This window comes from Schistocerca cancellata, chromosome 2, assembly GCF_023864275.1.
Source record: "Schistocerca cancellata isolate TAMUIC-IGC-003103 chromosome 2, iqSchCanc2.1, whole genome shotgun sequence".
Classification (NCBI taxonomy): domain Eukaryota; kingdom Metazoa; phylum Arthropoda; class Insecta; order Orthoptera; family Acrididae; genus Schistocerca; species Schistocerca cancellata.
In genome coordinates, this window is record NC_064627.1 from 468,582,819 (window position 1) to 468,605,701 (window position 22,883).

A 22,883-nucleotide genomic window follows, 5' to 3' on the forward strand; every position below is an offset into this window, starting at 1 on the left:
GGTAGCGTTCTCGCTTCCCACGCCCGGGTTCCCGGGTTCGATTCCCGGCGGGGTCAGGGATTTTCTCTGTCTCGTGATGACTGGGTGTTGTGTGCCGTCCTTAGGTTAGTTAGGTTTAAGTAGTTCTAAGTTCTAGGGGACTGATGACAATAGATGTTAAGTCCCATAGTGCTCAGAGCCATCATCACTCCGCGACTTACGTCATTTGAAAATAATTATCAAAACTTTACCTTTACTTTTATTATTGAATACCAGTTTCTGAAAAAATATTTTAAACAGAACCGAATGCAACCGACATTTGGAGTCGGGTGGCGAATGCAGCACTGTGTTGGTGGATCAGTGAAACTAGCGTATGTGCCGTGAATATAAAGGCGGAAAAAGGAGTTACAACCTACAGAACAAGAGGCAGCTGCAGTGTCGAAATGAAGTCGATAGTAAAATCATGCTGACGAAGACGTAGATGTATAACGACAATTGAAGGCAGAGGAAACCTTATACCGCGTCTCAGCATAAATAAAGATGTATAGGGTGTTTCCCTAATAGCGTGCAAAAATTTAGAGGGACATAGAGGATGCTCCAGCGAACAATTTGACGTAGGAAAACTGGGGTCGGAGAATCAAGCTTAAGGAGATAATAGAAATAAAATCACATTACTGTGTACTTTTTTATTTACGTTAGTTACAGTTAACTGCAAATACCATCATTGACATAATTAACGTACCATTTGAATCGTATCTTACAAAATGTCCTGAAACTGACGGCCATCAACCTCAATGAAGACATGACATCTGCGAACAAGATTTTAATGCACCCTGACAAATATCCCTGGTGTGTTTCGAATCACATCACAGGCAGCTACAATTCTGGCAAATAATTCCATTTCCGTGTTCACTGGAGTCTCATATACAAGTTACTTTCGATATCCCCATGGGAAATAATAAAGGGGATTCAGGACATGGAATAGGACCTCCCCATCCAATACAGCGACCAGGAAATGCAGCACTGGAATGGTTGCGGAGATCCACTTTGAAGTGAAGGGGTGCACTGTCATGTTGTATCCACATCCTCACACGAACAGCCTAGGGTACGTTCTCCAGCAACTCAGGTAGAACTCATCACACGAACCTCAACTACAGGTGGCCATTCAAACGGCCAGGCATACTTCCTAGTAATCAGGCTCGTCCTCCCTGTATCCTTGCAGGAAATAAAAGAATGTGCTTGAAACACGAAAATAAACAGCACAGTACGTGTAAAATTCTACGCATGTTAGTTGTAAGTAAGCTGGAAAACAGTAATGTAGACGAAGCGGTAGACACGTTTACTTCCGTATCTCCTTACGCTTGCTTCTCCGACCCCGGGCTCCCTCCCTCAAATTGTTTAGTGCAGTATTCTCTATGTCCTGTTGCATTTTTGCACGCTCTTATGAAAACACCCTGTATGGAAAGTGGCTAGTCGGTGCACTCTTTGAGTAAGTGAAACGCTTCCAGAATGTGCAGTATCACAAATGTAGTTGCACCGTCATGAGAAGGAAACGTCTCTGCAGTGGCTACCAGTGAGAGAGCGAACGTACTCTTATCCCACGGTTTGTGTCTCTCACCACCATGAATCCGTATCAATGTTGTTTAGTGTGATAAAAGACAAAATTGCGCCACGGCTTCATTATTTGGTGGGGATAAGAGAAAATGTCACCACAAGCTCACGCAAGAAGCCTTAGAAACATGAAGGCAATAAGGCATACTTTTGCAAGAAACTGAAAGAGAGTTTTGCTGACACAGCAAGAAGTGCTGCCCTGGACCCACAGTGAGACAAGTTAACACGTAACTAACAGCTGGGGCTGTAATACCGCTGACACAGCCGAAGTACGAAAACAGACTGCAGCAATGGTGATGCGGATTACCACACGTCCAGGTCCAGCACCGGGTGACATCGTTGGTCTTGGCAAAGTAGTGGTGGGCCAAAACGCCAGAAATACTGTCTGTTTCAGGTCTGCAGTGTCTGTCACTGTCTGCAGCCAGCTACGAGATGTACTTCACACCAGTCATCGAGCTGAAATGGATCGTTTACAGGTATCTGCCTTCGCTTCACGCAGAACTATGGCTATGCCTTCTGGTAATATAAACGGTGCCTTCGAGCCAGAGGGACAACCGGTTGGCCGACTTCTAACAACTTCATGGTGACTTGGTGGAGGTCCATGGTTTGCGCCTGGGACTGACTAGCTGCTGAACTGCCGCCTTCCATATACGGGTAAGCTCTACTACTGCAGGCTTGTCCCTGCAGAACAGTGCCGTTGCAGGGGTTCTTGTTTCAACACTGCTTGCTCGAGTGCTTCTCGCACTGAGTCGCGCTACTGCCCCGGCCAGCATGCCAACTTCTGCGGAGTCTGCCTCAGCTGCGTACTGGGCGCCTGCCTGGGGCGTGGCGCGGCGCTACGCCGTTGGAGTGCTGATGACCTGACTTCGCGTCGGGTGTCTGCTGCTGGACCTGGTGACTCCGTGCGCTGGCCGGACCACGAGGCAAGCACACCACCCCAACGAGGACCAGCCTACAGCTTAGGACGCCGAGTACCTCCAGGCAACGGCACGACTCTTGGCCTTCTAGCACCGTTGGACACCCACGTGACTCAATGACGCTGCAACCCCGCTAGTACACACCTTCATAACCTGTAGCAGGGTACTCAACCACCATCCTGAACCCTGCTATAGTGTGCTACACCGTGGTGCAAAGTTCAAATTAAGCTATACTCATCAAAAAAAATTTTGCATCACCTCGATTCCAAGAGTTCTGGAACGTGTACAGAAAATTGGAATAGGGATCAACACTAACATCATTTTCGCCATTTTTATTGCTCATGAAAACCACACATTTCATGTTGTACCAACATATAGCGAGACCTTCAGAGGTGGTGGTCCAGATTTCTCTACACACCGGTACCTCTGATACCCAGTAGCACGTCGTCTTGCACTGATGCATGAATGTATTCCTCGTGGCATACTCTACTCAAGTTCATCAAAGCACTGTAGGTCCAGATTGTCCCACTCCCCAACGGCGATTTGGCGTAGATCCCTCAGAGTGGTTGGTGGGTCACGTCGTCCATAAACAGGCCTTTTCAAACCATCCCTGGCACGTTCGATAGGATTCATGTCTGGAGAATATGCTGGCCACTCTAGTCGAGCGATGTCGTTATCCTGAAGGAAGTCATTCACAAGATGTGCTCGATATGCAAATACACTGCACAACAAAATTAAAGAATCACTTCTTCGAGATCCCGTAATTGCCCCCATTACGACGCATAAGTTTGAAATTTGGCCCAAAGGTGTCCACAGCCTCCCTCTGTAATGTTGCAAGTCTGGCGCCCGGCTACGTCGCCCTCGGGCTCAGCGACGCTTCACACTGCAAGGTGTCGACACATGAGAGAAACATGCCACATTTCAGATGGTCATGTGAGCTGTAACGCGGGTTAAAGACTTCACGTTGGCACCAACTTTCACCACAATTCTGCCCAAAGCAACTGTGGACGTGCCAAACGATGAGATGGTCGTTACAGTCCCTCTCACCTACATTTGACTTCTTCTTTTGACGTCTCTGCGATGGAGGTCAGAATCGCGACACTCAGCGTTGAATTCACGGGATTTTCTTATGTGTGGTAGGGGAAAATAATTCAGACTGCCGTTCAGAATCGACACGAAAAGCCTCAGCGGGTGGATTCAATGGCGTCAATCAAACCCAATCAAAGACATTTACCCGCCGAAAGCGACAATTCCGAGCGCGATGAGCTGCAGGAAGATGTTCTTGACAGCTTTTGATACTGCTGTCACCTTCGGACCTATCAATCGTTCCCTATGGACGTTGTGGGACTGCAAACACACCGAACATGATCGCACCCGTTTGGAGCACAGCCCCACCGCAGCTTTTATTCTCGGGTACAGGTTGGAACCACCAGTGCTCATTCAAAACCATTCGACGAAATTTGAATATGATCCGAAGGAGCAAGCGGTTCTTAAGCCTTTTCAATCCTCCTGTTTTCTGCTCTCTTGTGGCGTGACCACTCGGGAGTGCAAAATTAACATGTGCATCTTTGTTGAGCAAGTTATAAATGTACGTTCAGAAATTTCGACACCAGTTCGGCCTGGCGGCTGCTCTTGCGCCTGATGGTTAGGCAACCCTTTCGACACCGCTAGAGCAGCTGCCAGGCTCAATTGGTGTTGAAGTTCATGACATGCACATTTCTGACTCTCTCCTTTGTAGTCGTACTTACATGAGTACATCATCTTCATACGGAAAAAATTTTATGATTTTAGTATTTAGTAATAACAAGTACTTCTAATATTAGACGATTATTATATTTATTATTAATTAATAAGGTTGTTATAATTTATTATAATTCGTCGTTTATGATCGATACATTGATAATTATTCAAATAAACAACAATAAAAACAGAAGGAAAAGTTTTAGTTCAGAGCTGGTATACTGGTCCCAGCGACAGCCAGTCATCACTGGCTGGTCATTGTGCCCATCTAGACGTCATTTCAGAAAACGTGTTTTTAGTTGGAGACAGTGTCCGTTGAAGCAATCATCAGCATGGGAATATGTCGCTAAACAGACACACTTTCAATACAACTATGATAGAAAAACCTAACTTGTTGCATAAATTTGTGATAATTACTTGAAGTGAGAACTTATTGTGACGGTGCAACCCGCCACCAAGCGCGCTGCAAGACGAAATTCCGTCGAGTGCGCCACTGTTACCTAATGTCTGGGCTGCAGTAACTGCTGGTGGCCCTGTGGTGCGACCTGGAGCAGCGTTAGTTGGAGCGGCCTCCTCCGTGTGTGGCCAGGGACGTCAGAACATCGCCTCGGGGACGGAGGTGGGGCGAAGACAACCTTGTGGGGGAGCGACTAGATATTTGTTATCGGCCTTGCTGTGAGCTGCCTGAATTTATATCTTGGGTTCAGCACAGTTTCAAGAAGAAGCGTTAAGACGGCTCATGAGGTCGATTGCGACTAACTCATGATGATTTGTGGTCTGTGGGTAGGCAGGCAAATACTGTCGAGTTAAAATCGGTGTGCGGCGGTCCTTTGAGCAAGTGGGCCAGTATGGGCTGCGAGTAGTTGTAACTCAAGATTGTCTATATTTCGTTCATGTCTGGCAGCCGTTGGCTCCATCTTCCTTGGTGGTAACAGTAACGGGATCTGAACCCGCAACAGTGGTTGTATTAGGATTAAAAATATGGACTTGGTCACAGTAACTGATTTTACGTTACTTATATCGGTACGGACCTGGTGCCTGGAATTAACTGGCTGCGACTGAAGCTGGAATTTGACCAGCAGTTGTGTTTCGAAAAATTGGCACCTGCCTTGGTAACAGAACATTTACGTCAAATTTTTGAATGGGCCCCTTCGGTGCCGGTTTGAGATTAACTGTAGCTAGGGGTTGACCCGCATTGTATTTTGAATTAAATCTCTAATATCGGGGTTTTTAAGTAAACGAAATTTTATATGGTAATTCTGAGTAGCCACCTTCAGTGCCAGTTTGATGTTAATTGAAGCTGGAGCTTGCCCAGCGCTGTGCTTTGAATTATATCTGCTAACGCTTTTTTCTTAAATGGTTGCATTTTAACTTATAAAGTTACGGGTGAGCATCTTCATTGCCAATTTGAAGTTACTTCAAGCTGGAACTTGATCGACGCTGTGTTTTGAAACGCATGTGCTAATGTTCTTGTTTCTAAACGATTGAGTTTTACGTAAGAATCTTGTGTGGGCATCTTCAGTTAGTGTTAACTGAGGCGGGGGTTAGCCAGAGCTTGTTTTAAACTGACTTGTATTTGTGCCTTGAAATTTTCTTACGTTGCTACTGATTGAACTAGAGGGTGCATTTGTTGGTGAACCTGGGCCTCACCTGCCCGAAATGGAATAGTTCCCTTCAATGCCCTTTCGGAAAATAAATAAATTTTGGAAAACGTGTGCACGTCCCTCAATTCAGCACCATCGCTACACTTATCTCAATTCAGAAGGTCTCGTAAGTGTACAAAAAGTGGCTGTGAAACAACGTTGTATCCTGACTCTTGTACTGCGTCGGCGTGTAAACCAGAATCCTATTTACGTTTAAGATGTTAGAACAGAGTGAGCTACTGTACAAGACGTCACACTGTGTTTAACCAGCGTCCTGTTGTGCTACAATTCCGGTACACCTGCCGTCCAACATACCAGTACAGTGATTATAAAAGATTTTTTTTAAAACCGTTACGCCTGACTTTTCCCGTTAGACTCCATAACGGTTGAGAGTCCTCACAGTTTCTTAATGAAATAAAAGTAAGTAAAACCTTACGACACTATCCTACTCTTTTTACTGTAAATATTATTTTTTGTAAGGAAGGGAAATTTAGGTACTTAACAGTATGCAATGCAGCTTTAAGACTTATGTGAACAACTCAATTATCGCAGGTCCTAATCGAAACTAATGAACAATTAACAAATCGGCTTAGCTCACACGAATATTAACAGGCAAGACCTTTATGTGCGAACATTTACTTACGAAATATGTGAAAACTGCCCTCTTTTTTTAATAGCAACAACTTCGATTGCGGCAAATAAATAATATCTTTGACTATTATTCGACTTGAATACTAGCAATTTGGTGCAGAATATTTTTCTCTTTTTACTGGTAAAAGTAAAACTCATCTCTTCTTCCTTATAATACGATGTCACTACGATCGTATAGAAATATTTTATTTTATTATTAAAATGTCCGTCCTTAATTCTAAACGTCTGTGGATCTGTTGCTTGTTTGTAATGTATTGCAGCGATAATGCAACCTCTGATTGTCTGCAAAGATATGAATACTCTTTACTTTTCGGTATCTAATTACATTTAATTACGTTCCCAATAGATTTTATCCACCTTTCGTGAAAGTAACTCATCAATAATAAATTTTTAAACATCTTTTTCTTTCAGCAAAATTACGTTTACATAGGACGTAGTATCAAAATATTTCGACCGGTAACCATAAATGTTACTATATACTGAAATGAACAATTGACACAATATTTTTTATTTTAGTTTACTCTTGTACAACGCATGCTTGTTTGGACTTTAGGTATATCAGTGCAGTTGAACCGTAGCTTGTCTGTGAGTGCCAGCAACAAAACTAGTAATGCCCCCACAAACGGTAAGGAAATGAAGAAAAAAGTGAAAGAAAACACCTACACGCCGCCACCTGTTTGGTCCTTGAATGTTATACAATTCAACAAAGATCTGCTTCTTCAGGCGTTGGAGATTCGCGACCCAGTACAGTTTCTAAAATGAAATTTAGCCACTCGTCTTTAGTTATGAGTCAAGTCTTAGTGTTTCTACGTGCTGTTCGTTTGATGGTTCCTCTTTTCTTTAAACAGCGTTCAAGGGCAGAATCAACTCAAGTGGGCAAAGTCAGTACTAACAAGCCAAGCAATTCCGGTCATAATCTTCTACCGCCTATACATCTGGCGCAGTGGTTAGACACTGGACTCGCATTCGGAAGGACGACGGTTCAATCCCGCGTCCGGCCATCCTGATTCAGGTTTTCTGTGATTTCCCTAAATCACTCCAGGCAAATGCCGGGATGGTTCCTCTGAAAGGGCACGGCCGACTTCCTTCCCCATCCTTCCCTAATCCGATGAGACCGATGACCACGCTGTCTGGTCTCCTTTCCCAAACCAACCAACTAACCAACCAACCTATACATCATACAATATTTCACTCGAGGCAGCACAAACCAACGAATTCTCCACAAAATAAAAGCAAAAATCCTATCATCCCTGTGAGTGCTTGCAGCCAACTAGAAGGACGACACGGACAAAATTCAGATAACTTCCGAAACAATCAGTTGCATCAATAACTTAGACTTGGCTGCAACAGTTCGTTCCACGCAAACCGTTAATCACTACTTCCGCCCTCAAAATACTATTAATCAACAAAAGTCTCTCTTGCCAGTACTAAACAATTCGTAAGAGCAAGCACTAGCAGCAGAATCTACTTAATCAAAGTCGGTTATAAATCAGTCGTGGAAGAAAAAACTCTCGCAGCACGCCTGTTAGCGGTAGTCTCTTCACAACATTCGACTTACCGAACCCGTAGCTGCGCTTATCACAAAGTCTGGCCTCACCAGACCACAAATCAGACCTCAACTAAGAAGGACTATGACCCGTGGTCTTTCGACGAACTGATTCCTATGAAGCTCATATGTGGACTGCCTACCCTTCTCAAGTAAAAGTCATTTGGAAACATCACTGCGAACAAACACGTAACACCACGTCGATTTTTGACAGCGGTTTCATTATTATCGTCGGCCTTCGGCGAGCTCAAGCTGTGTGCCACTCCTCAGTGGCGTTGCACCTCTAGTTTCTGCGACGATCAGTGGCTGCCCAGCTGCTACTTCATGCGTTAATCTCCTTTTGGCCTCCAGCGAACCGCGTATCTAGAACTCTGTTACAACAAACGTACATAATATATAATACACACATTTTTACATATGCAAATCTTGTTTGCAGACCCGTATCCAAGACGAAGCCGAACAAGAGTAAAGACGAACCTACACCGTGCCCATGACACAGCACACTCTTTCATGTAACTATACGTAACTGAGAGGGTTTATTGTGGCACCTTTGTGGAGATACCGTATGATAGCAGCACTATGCAGAGTCACAAATTCGAACTATGCTTATCTAAGAATGACATCGTTGTGCAGATATCGTACGATATCAGCGCTGTACGGAGCCACAAATTCAAATGGAAGTTGTGCCCGCCATTCCCCTACTGCATTTCGCACCCTGTATACCCATAAATCACGTACAAATGTAATCACGCATTTTCCCTATCATATTGTGCACGCCCAATTAGTAAAATTTCGATTTGTACGAGAGCGTGCTGAAAAGTAAACCTCCTGATTTTTATGTAAACATTCTTAAAGGTTTTTAAATAAAACAAACTTTATTAACATTGTACGTCATTATTCATCATGTCTACATATTTATTTCTAAACATAGTCACCGTGTCAACGAACACGATACTCGCAAAGAGAGACCAGTTTATTCATTCCATCACTGAAGAGTGTTTGATTTTGTTGATGGAGACACATCCTCACCTATGCTTGCACCGCTTCATCACCAACAAAGTGAAGTCCTCGAAGGTGTTCATTAAATTGTGGACGCAGATGAAAATCGGATGGAGGCAAGGTGGGACTTATGAAAGATCATCGATGACAGTGAACCCAAGGCGTTGGATGAAGGGGGTGGTTCTCCCTGTGTTTGATTTTGTTGATGGAGACACATCCTCACCTATGCTTGCACCGCTTCATCACCAACAAAGTGAAGTCCTCGAAGGTGTTCATTAAATTGTGGACGCAGATGAAAATCGGATGGAGGCAAGGTGGGACTTATGAAAGATCATCGATGACAGTGAACCCAAGGCGTTGGATGAAGGGGGTGGTTCTCCCTGTCTGGACGAACTCATAGAATTCGAAAGTAGATTACAGCACGCTGTTTCTCGCCCGCCGACATACATACGTTACACACGGCCATATTCCACGTTACAATTCGGAACCCTCTACCGCAGGAGGGCTCACTTCTCAGGACGCCTCTGGTGTTGTAATTTTAATGGTAAGCAGGGTAATTCTTTTGATTAAAAAAGTCTGATACAGGACACGTACTTCAAAAAGATTATTTGACTACTGCTTGAATTTAATTGTTTTATAACTCCTACTATCAGAAGGCAATTTCACTATCTCAGAATGAACAGGAAGAAGCATTTAGCATCTGTGAACTCCGATGAGAAAGATAGGCGCCAGGGTCATTCATGCAGCAACTTGACGCGCTGCGGGCAGATCCTTCTACAATTGTTCCTCTGATCCTTCCCACGTTCAACGGAATAGACCTGACCTCTTTAAAAATATTCACATTGAAACTGGTATCACTGACCATTAGACAGTTGCAGCAACAATGCATATCAAAGTAAAAGGCTCAATCAAAACAAGTAGATGGATTTACACGATGAGCAAACTAGATAAAGAGGCAATAGTATCGCAACTCAATAAGGAATTTGTTCCGGCGTAACATCAAGCGCCCTCACGTCGACCTGAAAGATACAGCAGAGAAGGCTGTGAGTCAGCGTCAGCCAATATAACGCTGACTATGACACCACGACAGAAGCGGCAACTATACGAAGAGTATTTAAGCGCCGCTACAGGTAGCCTCGGCAGCACTAGAAGAGCCAGTCTAAAAGACGCGCACTAGAAGAGCCAGACTAGAAGACGAGCCGTCATCCTAACTCTTTAGTGGTGACTTATGTTTTGCTTGCATGGAAATTGTATGTACCGAAGGACACTGATTATTTGCATGTAGCCATTTGCTTGCGACCCATCATTGCAATAAGGTAAAGTTGAGTATTGTCAATTCAATTTACTGTGATGAACACTATTAATAATATGTGCTTGAATTGTTTAGCTATCCGAGAAAGCAGCTTCCTAGGAACCCTATATTACACGACTGGGCAGGATCCCACAAAATTAATAATATTTAGCTCTAGAGAGGGGCATTTAGCAGAACAGTAGCTCAGGCCGAAAAGAATAGCTGACCAGGCACTTGACCTAGTAGAACAATTCAATATAGGAGTGACCCTACGTGGTATACAGTCACTATAAAGAAACGTCTAAGGGAATAGCTACTCTGACACAAAAAATGTAAAACAAACCATACAGCCTTAGATAGATTCTGAGTGAAACGTGTTTGGGTGACCAAAGGCCAAGGCGTGAAGCTTTCAAAGACTACCATAGGAGAATATTATCGATAGGTTTCTCACTAAACCCAAAGCAATTCTGGTCATACTTAAAGACTGTTAGTTCAGATACTCATGGACGAGACAGGAAATGAAACAGAGTAGGAAACGTTATTTAATAAAGGAGAATCCAGGAGTGTTACCCAATTTAATTCTCGCACTACTGCAAAAATGAGTGTCAGTGGAGTTTAGCAACAACTGAAATCGCTAAAGTCGAACAAGGCTTCAGGACTCGATGGAATCCCTATCGGATTCCATACCGAATTTGCAGCTGCCTTAGCTCTTCCTTTAACCATAATCTATCTTGTATCCTTAGATCAAAACTCTGTGCCCAAAAGTTGAAAGAAAGCAAAATCACACCAGTATAGAAGGAGAGTAGCAGAAGTGATCCACAAAACAACAGTCCAGTATCCTTGACACTGATTTGCTGTAGTATATGAGAACTTATTCTGAATTCAAACGTGATGAGGTGTCTCGAACAGATTCTCCTCTTCATTCCAACCACCATGAACTCAGGAAACATCGATCATCTGAAAACCAACCCGCACTTTTCTCACATCACATACTGAGAGTTGTTGATCAAGGCATCCAGGTCTATGCAGTATGTTTTGATTTCCAGAAAGTATCTGACTTGGTATCATAGCTAAACTCACTATCGAAAGTGCAATCGTATGGCGCGTCAAGCGAAACATGTGACACTGGATTGAGGGTTTCTTAATGGGAAGGACGCAACATGTCGCCTTGGATTGAGAGTCACCGGCTGATGTAACGTAGAAGTAACTTTAGGTGTGTCCCAGGGAAGAGCGATGGGACCTTTTCATTGCATGTTAATGACTTATATATATATACGGTATATACAGGGTGAGTCACCTAACATTACCGCTGGATATATTTCGTAAACCACATCAAATACTGACGAACCGATTCCACAGACCGAACGTGAGGAGAGGGGCTAGTGTAATTGGTTAATACGAACCATAAAAAAATGCACAGAAGTATGTTTTATAACACAAACCTACGTTTTTTTAAATGGAGCCCCGTTAGTTTTGTTAGCACATCTGAACATATAAACAAATACATAATCAGTGCCGTTTGTTGCATTGTAAAATGTTAATTACATCCGGAGATATTGTAACCTAAAGTTGACGCTTGAGTACCTCTCCTCCGCTGTTCGATCGTGCGTATCGGAGAGCACCGAATTACGTAGGGATCTGCCAACGTTGCTCGAAAATGTCCCACTGGAAACGCGTCGACGTATGTGGTATCAGCATGATGGTGCACCTGCACATTCCGCAATTAATACTAGGCTGACCCTTGACAGGATGTTCGACGGGCGTTTCATAGGACGTGGAGGACGCATAAATTGGCCAGCCCGTTCTCCTGATCTTACACCTCTGGACTTCTTTATGTGGGGTACGTTAAAGGAGAATGTGTACCTTGATGTGCCTACTACCCCGGAGGATATGAAACAACGTATTGTGGCAGCCTGCGGCCACATTACACCAGATGTACTGCGGCGTGTACGACATTCATTACGCCAGAGATTGCAATTGTGTGCAGCAAATGATGACCACCACATTGAACATCTATTGGCCTGACATGTCGGGACACACTCTATTCCACTCCGTAATTGAAAACGGAAACCACGTGTGTACATGTACCTCACCCCTCATGGTAATGTACACGTGCGTCAGTTTAAAAGACCCATAAAAAGGTGTTAGCATGTGAACGTAATGTGCTGTTCCAGTTTCTTCTGTACCTAAGGTCCATCACCGTTCCCATTGGATCCCTACGTAATTCCGCGCTCTCCGATACACACGATCGAACAGCGGAGGAGTGGTACTCAAGCGTCAACTTTAGGTTACAATATCTCCGGATGTAATTAACGTTTTACAATGCAACAAACGGCACTGATTATGTATTTGTCTATATGTTCAGATGTGCTAACAAAACTAACGGGGTTCCATTTAAAAAAAACGTAGGTTTGTGTTAAAAACATACTTCCGTGCATTTTTTATGGTTTGTATTAACCAATTACACTTGCCCCTCTCCTCACGTTCGGCCTGTGGAATCGATTCGTCAGTATTTTATGTGGTTTACGAAATATATCCAGCGGTAATGTTAGGTGACTCACCCTGTATTTATATAGGTGCTTTAGTCAAATGCAGCTATATGGTTCCAGAGACCGTTTCAAGTCTCTAAAACACACACACACACACACACACACACACAGAGAGAGAGAGAGAGAGAGAGAGAGAGATATTTATGTCCCATTTATCTTGACCACCCTAAATAACTGTTTGTTCAGATGCAAATTACAAAACGTTTCAAGCAAATGTTTTTTAGCCCTCAGGCGGACATCAATCAGCGTAATTGCCTTCGTTGTAGCTTTGTTTTTTACAAAGATATGAACAGCGATATGACTTTTTCAAATGGCACCCTGCATTTTTTATTCAGTAAAGCAGCACGTCCTCTTGCATACAGGCTAAGATGTAGGTAAATCTGGTGGCAGACTTCAGTTCAGTCGTAGAATACTAGGGAAATACAAACAGTCTACTAAATAAATTCCTTACAGAGCACTACTGCGATCCATCCTAGTGTAACGTACACAGCAAAAAAAAAAAAAAAAAAAAAAAAAAAAAAAAAAAAAAAAAAAAAAAAAAAAAAAAAAAAAAAACTGAATAAATAAATTAAATAAAATAAAAAAAATAAAAAATAACAAATATGACTGAGGCTAGGAATTGAGCCTCCGAATGCCACTGGTTCGAGAGGTGGGACAAATCACATTGACAACTGGAGTACAATGAAAACATGGATAACTAGAATTTTTCATTTTGGATAAAATTTAAACTCCCAATGTATACTTAAGGTCTGGTGATATCATGCACAGAGTTATTTACTGAACAGCGGAAAAGTTTGGTGACGCCGGACTGTGATAATGTGAAATGCAATGTAATAAATGGTTTAGATTACAATAGCAATAGCAATCGGACTTCGTACAAAGAAATTTGGACTGCAGGTTCGACTTGTGAAAAAGCAGATGTGCATTCGACAGCGCACTGAAATCTCGCGATCATCACTTCACCAAAACAATAGCTTCCAACGCATTTCGATGGCCGAAACATAGTCAAATGCTTGATATATGATTAATAAGGGGCATTTATCAATCCATTAGAACTACTGACGGCCTTGGGAGAGCCAGTCCTGACAAAACTCTACCATCTGGTGAGCAAGATGTATGAGACAGGCGAAATACCCTCAGACTTCAAGACGAATATAGTTATTCCAATCCCAAAGAAAGCAGGTGTTGACAGATGTGAAAATTACCGAACAATCAGTTTAATAAGCCACAGCTGCAAAATACTAACGCGAATTCTTTACAGACGAATGGAAAAACTAGTAGAAGCCAACCTTGGGGAAGATCAGTTTGGATTCCGTAGAAATATTGGAAGACGTGAGGCAATACTGACCTTACGACTTATCTTAGAAGAAAGATTAAGAAAAGGCAAACCTACGTTTCTAGCATTTGTAGACTTAGAGAAAGCTTTTGACAATGTTGACTGGAATACTCTCTTTCAAATTCTAAAGGTGGCAGGGGTAAAATACAGGGAGCGAAAGGCTATTTACAATTTGTACAGAAGCCAGATGGCAGTTATAAGAGTCGAGGAACATGAAAGGGAAGCAGCAGTTGGGAAGGGAGTGAGACAGGGTTGTAGCCTCTCCCCAATGTTATTCAATCTGTATATTGAGCAAGCAGTAAGGGAAGCAAAAGAAAAGTTCGGAGTAGCTATTAAAATCCATGGAGAAGAAATAAAAACTTTGAGGTTTGGCGATGACATTGTAATTCTGTCAGAGACAGCAAAGGACTTGGAAGAGCAGTTGAATGGAATGGACAGTGTCTTGAAAGGAGGATATAAGATGAACATCAACAAAAGCAAAACGAGGATAATGGAATGTAGTCGAATGAAGTCGGGTGATGCTGAGGGAATTAGATTAGGAAATGAGACACTTAAAGTAGTAAAGGAGTTTTGGTATTTAGGGAGCAAAATAACTGATGATGGTCGAAGTAGAGAGCATATAAATTGTACACTGGCAATGGCAAGAAAAGCGTTTCTGAAGAAGAGAAATTTGTTAACATCGAGTATAGATTCAAGTGTCAGGAAGTCGTTTCTGAAAGTATTTGTATCGAGTGTAGCGATATATGGAAGTGAAACATGGACGATAAATAGTTTGGACAAGAAGAGAATAGAAGCTTTCAAATGTGGTGCTACAGAAGAATGCTGAATATTAGACGGGTAGATCACATAACTAATGAGGAGGTATTGAATAGAATTGGGGAGTAGTTTGTGGCACAACTTGACAAGAAGAAGGGATCGGTTGGTAGGACATGTTCTGAGGCATCAAGGGATCACAAATTTAGTATTGGAGGGCAGTGTGGAGGGTAAAAATCGTAGAGGGAGACCAAGAGATGAATACACTAAGCAGATTTAGAAGGATGTAGGTTGCAGTAGGTACTGGGAGATGAAGAAGCTTGCACAGGATAGAGTAGCATGGAGAGCTGCATCAAACCAGTCTCGGGACTGAGGACCGCAACAACAGCAACATCAATCTTTTAATGAATAAAACCATAGTAAGTCAAATATTCTCACGTGGTGTAGGGGCATAGCCGTGACACGAGACGGATGTGCTCGGTGCTCTGACCAGAGCTCCGCGGGCGTGTTGTTAACGTGTCATGTGCAAAGCTACGTCGCTGTATTAATTCAAGTTCTGACCAGCAATGGCGTTATATTACCGCCGTGCAACTGCAAAGATCACCTCTCAAGCGGAACATGCATGACCTCGAGCGCACGAAGTGGAACAGTTCATACGTGACGAACTTCAAGTCGTACCTCAAGATGTTGTACGAATTCACTTCTCCATCACGATCACCGAGCGTCGTGTACATCAAACTGCGGAACAAAGAAATTTGTGCTGATGTTGTGCGGCGTTTCAAACAGGAACTGATTTTTATACACCCTGAAGGCCACGTCGGGGCTGTTTCGGTAGATCAGAGTTCGGCCTGCGCACAGTGGGAATTATCGAACTTCCTTTGGGGTATCGCAAGATGTGGTCATACGTGCCTTTCAATCTGGCGGAAATGGGGTCAGTTACATCTCCGTGTTTTCCATGTATTCCTTCCTTCACCGGTCCGGCGGAGAACCGCCTCGTTCCTTACCTTATCAGCCCACCTAATTTTCAACGTTCTTCTGTAGCACCACACCTCAAATGATTGATTCTCTTCTGCTCCGGTTTTCCCAATGACCATGTTTCGCTACCATACGTTCTCAAAAATTTCTTTCTCGAAGTAAGGTCTGTATTTGATACTAGTAGACTTCTCTTGGCTGGGAATATCCTTTTTGTCAATTCATGTCTGCTTTTTATGTCCTCTTTGCCTCGTCCATCTTGGGTTACTTTGCTGCCTAGGTAGCAGAATACATTAGCTTCATCTACTTTGTGATCAAAAAATCCTGACAGGTTTCTTGCTATCGTCGTTTCTGATACTTCTAATTATTTCCGCCTTTCTTCGATTTACTCTCTATCCATATTTTATACTCATTAGACTATTCATTGCGTTCACCAGATTCTGTAATTCTTCTTCACTTTCACTGAGGATAGCAGTCTTCGAAATCGTGTAGGTGATGTTTCTTCGAAAGTCAGATGGTACAATGCCAGACTCATACATTCCACAGAACAACGTGAATAGTCGTTTTCTTGCCTCTTCCCTCAATGATTTTAGATATTCTGATGGAATGTTATCCATCCCTGTTGTCTTATCTCATTTTAAGTCTTCCGAAGCTCTTTCAGATTCTGATTCTAATACTGAATCCCCTATCTCTCCTATATAGACTCCTGGTTCTTCTTGTATCACTTCATCAGACAAGTCTTCCCCCTCATAGAGGCCTTCCACGTACTCTTTCGACATATGCGAGCTTTCTTCTGCATTGAGCAATGCAATCCCCATTGCACTCTTAATGTTATCACTCATGCCTAAAATTTCATCAAAGGTTGTTTTCACATTTCTGTATGCTGAGTCAGTTCTTCCGACAATCATTTCTTTTTCAGTTTAGTCACATTTGTCATTCCGCCATTTCGCCTTAGCTTTCCTGCACTTCCGATTTACTTAATTCCTAAGTGACTAGTATATCTTTATTCCTGAATTTTTGTGAGCATTTTTGTACTTCCTTTTTTCATCGGTCAACCCATGGCTTCTTCGAAATTAACCCTCTTTGTACCTACGTTTTTCTTTTTAATTTCTGTGACCGATCTTTTTAGAGATGCCATTCCTCTTCAACTGAATCGCCTACTGAGCTATTCGTTATTGTAATATCTATAGCCTTAGAGAGCTATCGTATCTCTTCATTCCTTAGTACTTCCGTACTCCACTGCTTTGCACACCCGATTCTTTCCAACTAGTCTCTTAAACTTCAGCCTACCCTTCATAACTACTAAATTATGATCTGAGTCTATATCTGCTCCTAGGTACGCCTCACAATCTAGTATCTCATATTGGAATCTCTGCCTGACCATGACGTAACGTAACTGAAATCTTTCTGAATCTCCTGGTCTTTCCCAAGCATAACGCCTCCTCTTATGATTCTTCAACAGAGTATTCGCTATTATTAGGTGAAATTTATAGCAGAACTCGATTAGTCTTTCTCCTATCTCATTCCTAGTACCAAGCCGATATTTTCATTTAAACCTTCTTCCAACCGCACTCCAATCCCGCATGACTACTACATTTTAATCTCCCTTTACGTACTGAATTAGCAGTTCAACAACCTCATATACTTTCTCTAACTTTTCATCTTCGTCTTGCGAAATCGGCATGTACTCGTATACCTGAACTATCCCTGTCGATGTTTATTTGCTGTCGGTTATGATAAGAACAACCCTATTCCTAACGACTCCTACTCCTTTTCTGTTGCTGTTGATATTACCCTACGCTCATCTGGCCAGAAATCCTTGTTTTCTTTCCATTTCACTTCGCTGACCCTCACTATATCTAGACGGAGCCTTAGCATTTCCCTTTTTAGATCTTCTAGCTTATCTAACACGTTCAAACTTCTGACGCTATACTCCCCGACTCGTAGAACGTTATCGTTTCGTTGATTATTCAATCTTTTTCTCATGGTCATCTCCCCCTTAGCAGTTACCTCCCGGAAATCCGAATGGGGGACTAGTCCGGAATCTTTCGCCAATGGAGAGATCATCATGACACTTTTTCAGTTACAGGCGACATGTCGTGTGGATACACACTACGTGTCTTTAATGGAGTAGTACACATTGCCTTCTGCATCCTGATGCCGTTGATCATTGCTGATTCTTCTGCCTTTAGGGGCAGTTTCCCGTCCCGAGGGCAAGAGAGTTTTCTGTACCACGTCCATTCTCAAAGGTAACTACCGATCACGGCCGTTATAGCGTGTATTTAAAGCAAACCTGATTTTCATCCCCATATTGACACTACTAGCGCCACAATTATGCGAGTGGTTGAAATTTTGAGGAGGAGGAGGAGGAAGAGGTGGAGAAGGAGGAGGAAATTATTGTTTAACGTTCTGTCGACAATGAGGTCATTAGAGACGGAGTGCAAGCTCGGATTAAAGAAGGATGGGGAAGGAAATCGGGGTGGCCGTTCAAAGGAGCCATCCGTCGTTTGTCTAAAGCGATTTACGGAAATCGCGGAAAACCTAAAGCAGAATGGTCGGACCCTGGGTTTGAACCGTCGTCCTCCCGGATGCAAGTCCGGTGTGCTAACTAGTGGGCCACCTGGATCGGTGCAAATTTTTAATATACGTTATCATTCATATGTAGAAACTCGCCTACCAACTTCCGTTTATGTTGCACAACTCCTTCTTGGTGTTGAGATTTTTTTCCCTCAGTGTAAATGTAGACGTAGTTACTTCACTTCAGAAATAGGTTTACAATCATTCATTAGTTTCCTTATTACGAACCTGGCCTTACTTCATATAAAAATGAAGTGTGACTAGGGCCTCCCGTCGGGTAGACCGTTCGCCGAGTGCAAGTCTTTCGATTTGACACAACTTCGGCGACTTGCGCGTCGATGGGGATGAAGTGATGATATTAGGACAACGCAAAAACCAGTCCCTGAGCGGAAAAAATCTCCGACCCAGCCGGGAATGGAACCCGGTCCCTTAGAATTGGCATTCGTTCTGACAACTTATTTTTTTTTTTTTTTTTGACCACTCAGCTACCGGGGGCGGACACTTCATATAATCCTACTTTGTGGAGGAACGACATTTCGATTTCGTACAGGCCAGAACAACATTGTTCATTTAAAGAACCAAAATTCAACCTTCGGACAGAGCGATAAGCAAAATCCATATGCGGAACTCAGAAAAACAAAGAGAAACAACAAAGAGTTTATGCTCAATGCTATGTAGGACATACTTTGAAGTCGCGAGATGCTAGGATAAGTGCACTCATTCAAAAGCGGGTTATTTCGCTAATGTGATTATTTACAAAGTTCTCAATAGTACTAACACTAAATTAACTATCTATCGCTACCTCATAATAACATGAAATGTCAGTATGTACAAACAGTTGGCAATCAAAGCACGTCCTTGTTGTTCTAAGCTTTCTCTCATTAGTTCCAGAGGTAGACTACGGGAAAAGATACATACACGAATAAGCCCTGCAGCTAATTACTTAACGCTCAAATATCACAACAGACTGTTCATATGTTTTAGAGTCCAGGCGTACGAATACACAAATTCCTTCCTCCCTCTCACTAATCAGAAACGCACTATTCTTCCATATGATAGTATCATCTTAATTTTTTGAGTGTAATCAGAAGTAATGAAACTTCTCGTTCAGGTATCACTCAACGTATCTATCTCATTTACCACCATAGGATTTATATCTGTTTCTTATAGTCTGTTGTCCATGCTGTGTTCGTACTAATGCTGCATAGTCTTCTGCCTCATTTTCCTGATTACTTCTATTTATGTACATATATACAACAGTAAAGGTATACATAGCCTAGGTATTGCAGTGCCTAGCAATTAATCGTTTCCACAGGATTAGCTTCACCTAGACGCTACCATCTTAACTTGTCTGCTTGTAACGAATGTCCATGTACTGGGAGTATTAATCTCATAGTATTCATTCATCCCATTCACTCTCCTTGCTTGCATATGGCACTAAAATTTCTAATGAAATCACAATTAGTAATCACGTTTAAATACAAACATCACATATAATATACATAAGACCAATCATTTATACATGTATTTTGTTAAGATCTTGTGGGCATATAATATTTGAATTTTACTGGTTTTTGGAAAGGCCAGGAGGTAACTTCCTTCATGCAGAATCCTAACTATTTTTTAAGGTACCGTGTACGGAAGAGGCCATTTATAATTTCTTCGGAGAAGAAGCGAAGTTTTCGAGTAAGTTTAAAAAAAACATTCTCCTGTATGATAATTTTAAATTTGTCGAAATATTCAGTCATAGTAGATCTTTCTCAAGTGTGCCTGCTCAGTGTGAGTGACTATGACTTCTCTTACCTTTTCGTCCAGGAGCAATTATCTCTGTGGGTCTATCCATACATTCTTCTCTTCCGTCTTGCTTATGAGTTGAGCTGGAGGAAATTGTGTGTTGTACAGTGGCAATCTGTTTACGACGTCTTCAAGAAGCTCTAAATATTCTAACCATTTTGTTACATTCTCTTTAGCTGCTTTTATGTCGTCTCGTTGTAGAGCTGTGTCATTGGAAGCAAGGAGAGGATGTTGGTTGCTGGCCGGTATCCTCGTTCTATAACAGGCACTGCAAGCAGTTAATAAGCGGGTTCTTTATTCATAAGCAAAGAGCTACTTAACTTTAAGTTTCCATGTGCTGTGGTACAAGCTCCCATCTGTATAGCCCACGTAGCCTCAATGCTGTTGAACTAGAAGTCCGCTATATTCGCTATAAGGTTGCTAGGTGCTGTCCGTCTGTGCAAGAGGCTAAGTCTGTGGCTCCATCACGGTGACATGCTGGGTCTCACACGGCGTCTGGACTAACTGACTAAGCTGGCCCTCCGGTTTTGCAGTGGCGATCCTAAATACTGGCGGCTGAGAGAGCACTGGCGGCGTGTTTCCAGCGAGTCTTATCGTTGGCCTCTATCGACATACTCGTAACCTGTGTGCCGCATGGCATACTTTTTCTGGGATTGTTTTATGGATGAAATAGGGATATTAGTATCTGTTCAATTTCATGTTCATGTAGAAATGCTTTCCAAGCTTGACAAGTGAAATTTGATGCATTGTCTGACATGAAGGTGGCAAGTTTGCCATATCTCAGTATATAATCGTTTACTGTTCTTTTAATTATTGGACCCGCTGCAGTAGACTTTCTTACATCTAGTTTAACATACCTTGTGAAAATATCATATAGTGTTAAAAAATACTTAACTCCACGCTGAGGGTAAAGGTCCTGCAGTATCGACTGAATCAGTTTCGTTGGTATGATTGGAATTTAAACTTAGCCTCTAGCTCCGCAGCGAAATTCTCTGCCTCTGAACATAGTTTATGATCACACTCTGCTTTCTTCCACCAAAAACTGTCTCATTGCTCCAGGTAGTCCTTGGTAGACATGAGAACTCTGTCAAATTCTTCTCGTAGTATCATATCCTCCATTTCATCTTCATCTACGTCCACTTCCCTTTCTATAATATTGCTTTTAAGAACATCTCCGTTATATGGACCCTCTGTACACGCCTTCCAACTTTCACCTTTCCCTTCTTTGCTGAAGATTGGTTTTCCATCTGAGTTCTTGATATTCGTACAACTGCTTCTCTTTTCTCCAAGGGCCTCTTTAATTTTCCCGTAGGCGGTATCTACCTTTTCCTTAGTGGAATATGCTTCTAACTCCTTACATTTGTCCTCTAGCCATTCCTGCTTAGCCACTTTACACTTGCTGTGAATCTCATTTTTTAAACATTTGTATTTTCTTTCGTCTGCTTCACTTGCTGCATTTTTATGTTTTCTACTTTCACCAATTAAATTCAATCTCTCCTGTGTTATCCAAGGATTTCTACTAGGCCTTGTCCTTTTATCTATTTGATCCTCTGCTGCCTTCACGATTTCATCTCTTAATGCTACCCATTCATCTTCTCCTGTATCCCTTTCGCCTGTTCTAGTCAACGTTGCCTAATGCACTCTCTGAAATTCCCAGAAACCTCTGGTTCTTTAACTTATCCGGGTCCCATCTCCTTAATTTCCTACCCTTTCCCAGTTTCTTCAGTTTTAATCGACAGTTCATAACCAATAAATTGTCAGAGTCCACATCAGCCCCTGGAAATGTCTTACAATTTAAAATCTGGTTCCCAATGTCTATGGTCGTGGTAAGTTCCTATGCGACCAAACTGCTGAGGTTATCGGTCCCTAGGCTTACGCACTACTTAATCTGCTTAAACTAATTTACGCTAAGGACAACACACACACCCATGCCTGAGGGAGGACTCCAACCTAGAAGCTCAATTTCTGTCTTACCATTATTTAATCAACATGAAAAATTACAGTGTCTCCAGGTCACTTCCACTTATGTAACCTTCTTTTATGATTCTTTAAACCAAGTTTTAGCGATGATTAAATTATGCTCTGTGCAAAACTCTACCAAGAGACTTGCCCTCTCATTCCTTTCCCCCAGTCCATATTCACCTATTATTCTGCCTTCTATTCCTTTCCTTACTATCGAATTATAGTCCTCCATCACCATTTAATTTTCGTTTCCCTTAACCATCTGAATAATTTTCTTTCTCTCAGTATACATTTCTTTCATCACTTTATCATTTACGGATCTAGTTGGAATATAAGCTTGTACGACTGTGGTGGGTGTTGGCTTCATGTCTATCTTATCTACAATAAAGTTTTCACCATGCTATTCATAGTAGTTTACCCGCATTCCTATTTTCTTATTTATTATTAATCCTGCTCCTTTGATTTTGTATTTATAACCCTGTATTCACCTGACCAGAAGTCATGTTCCTCCTGCCCATTGGCACTAATTCCCACTATATCTAACTTCAACTGATCCATTTCCC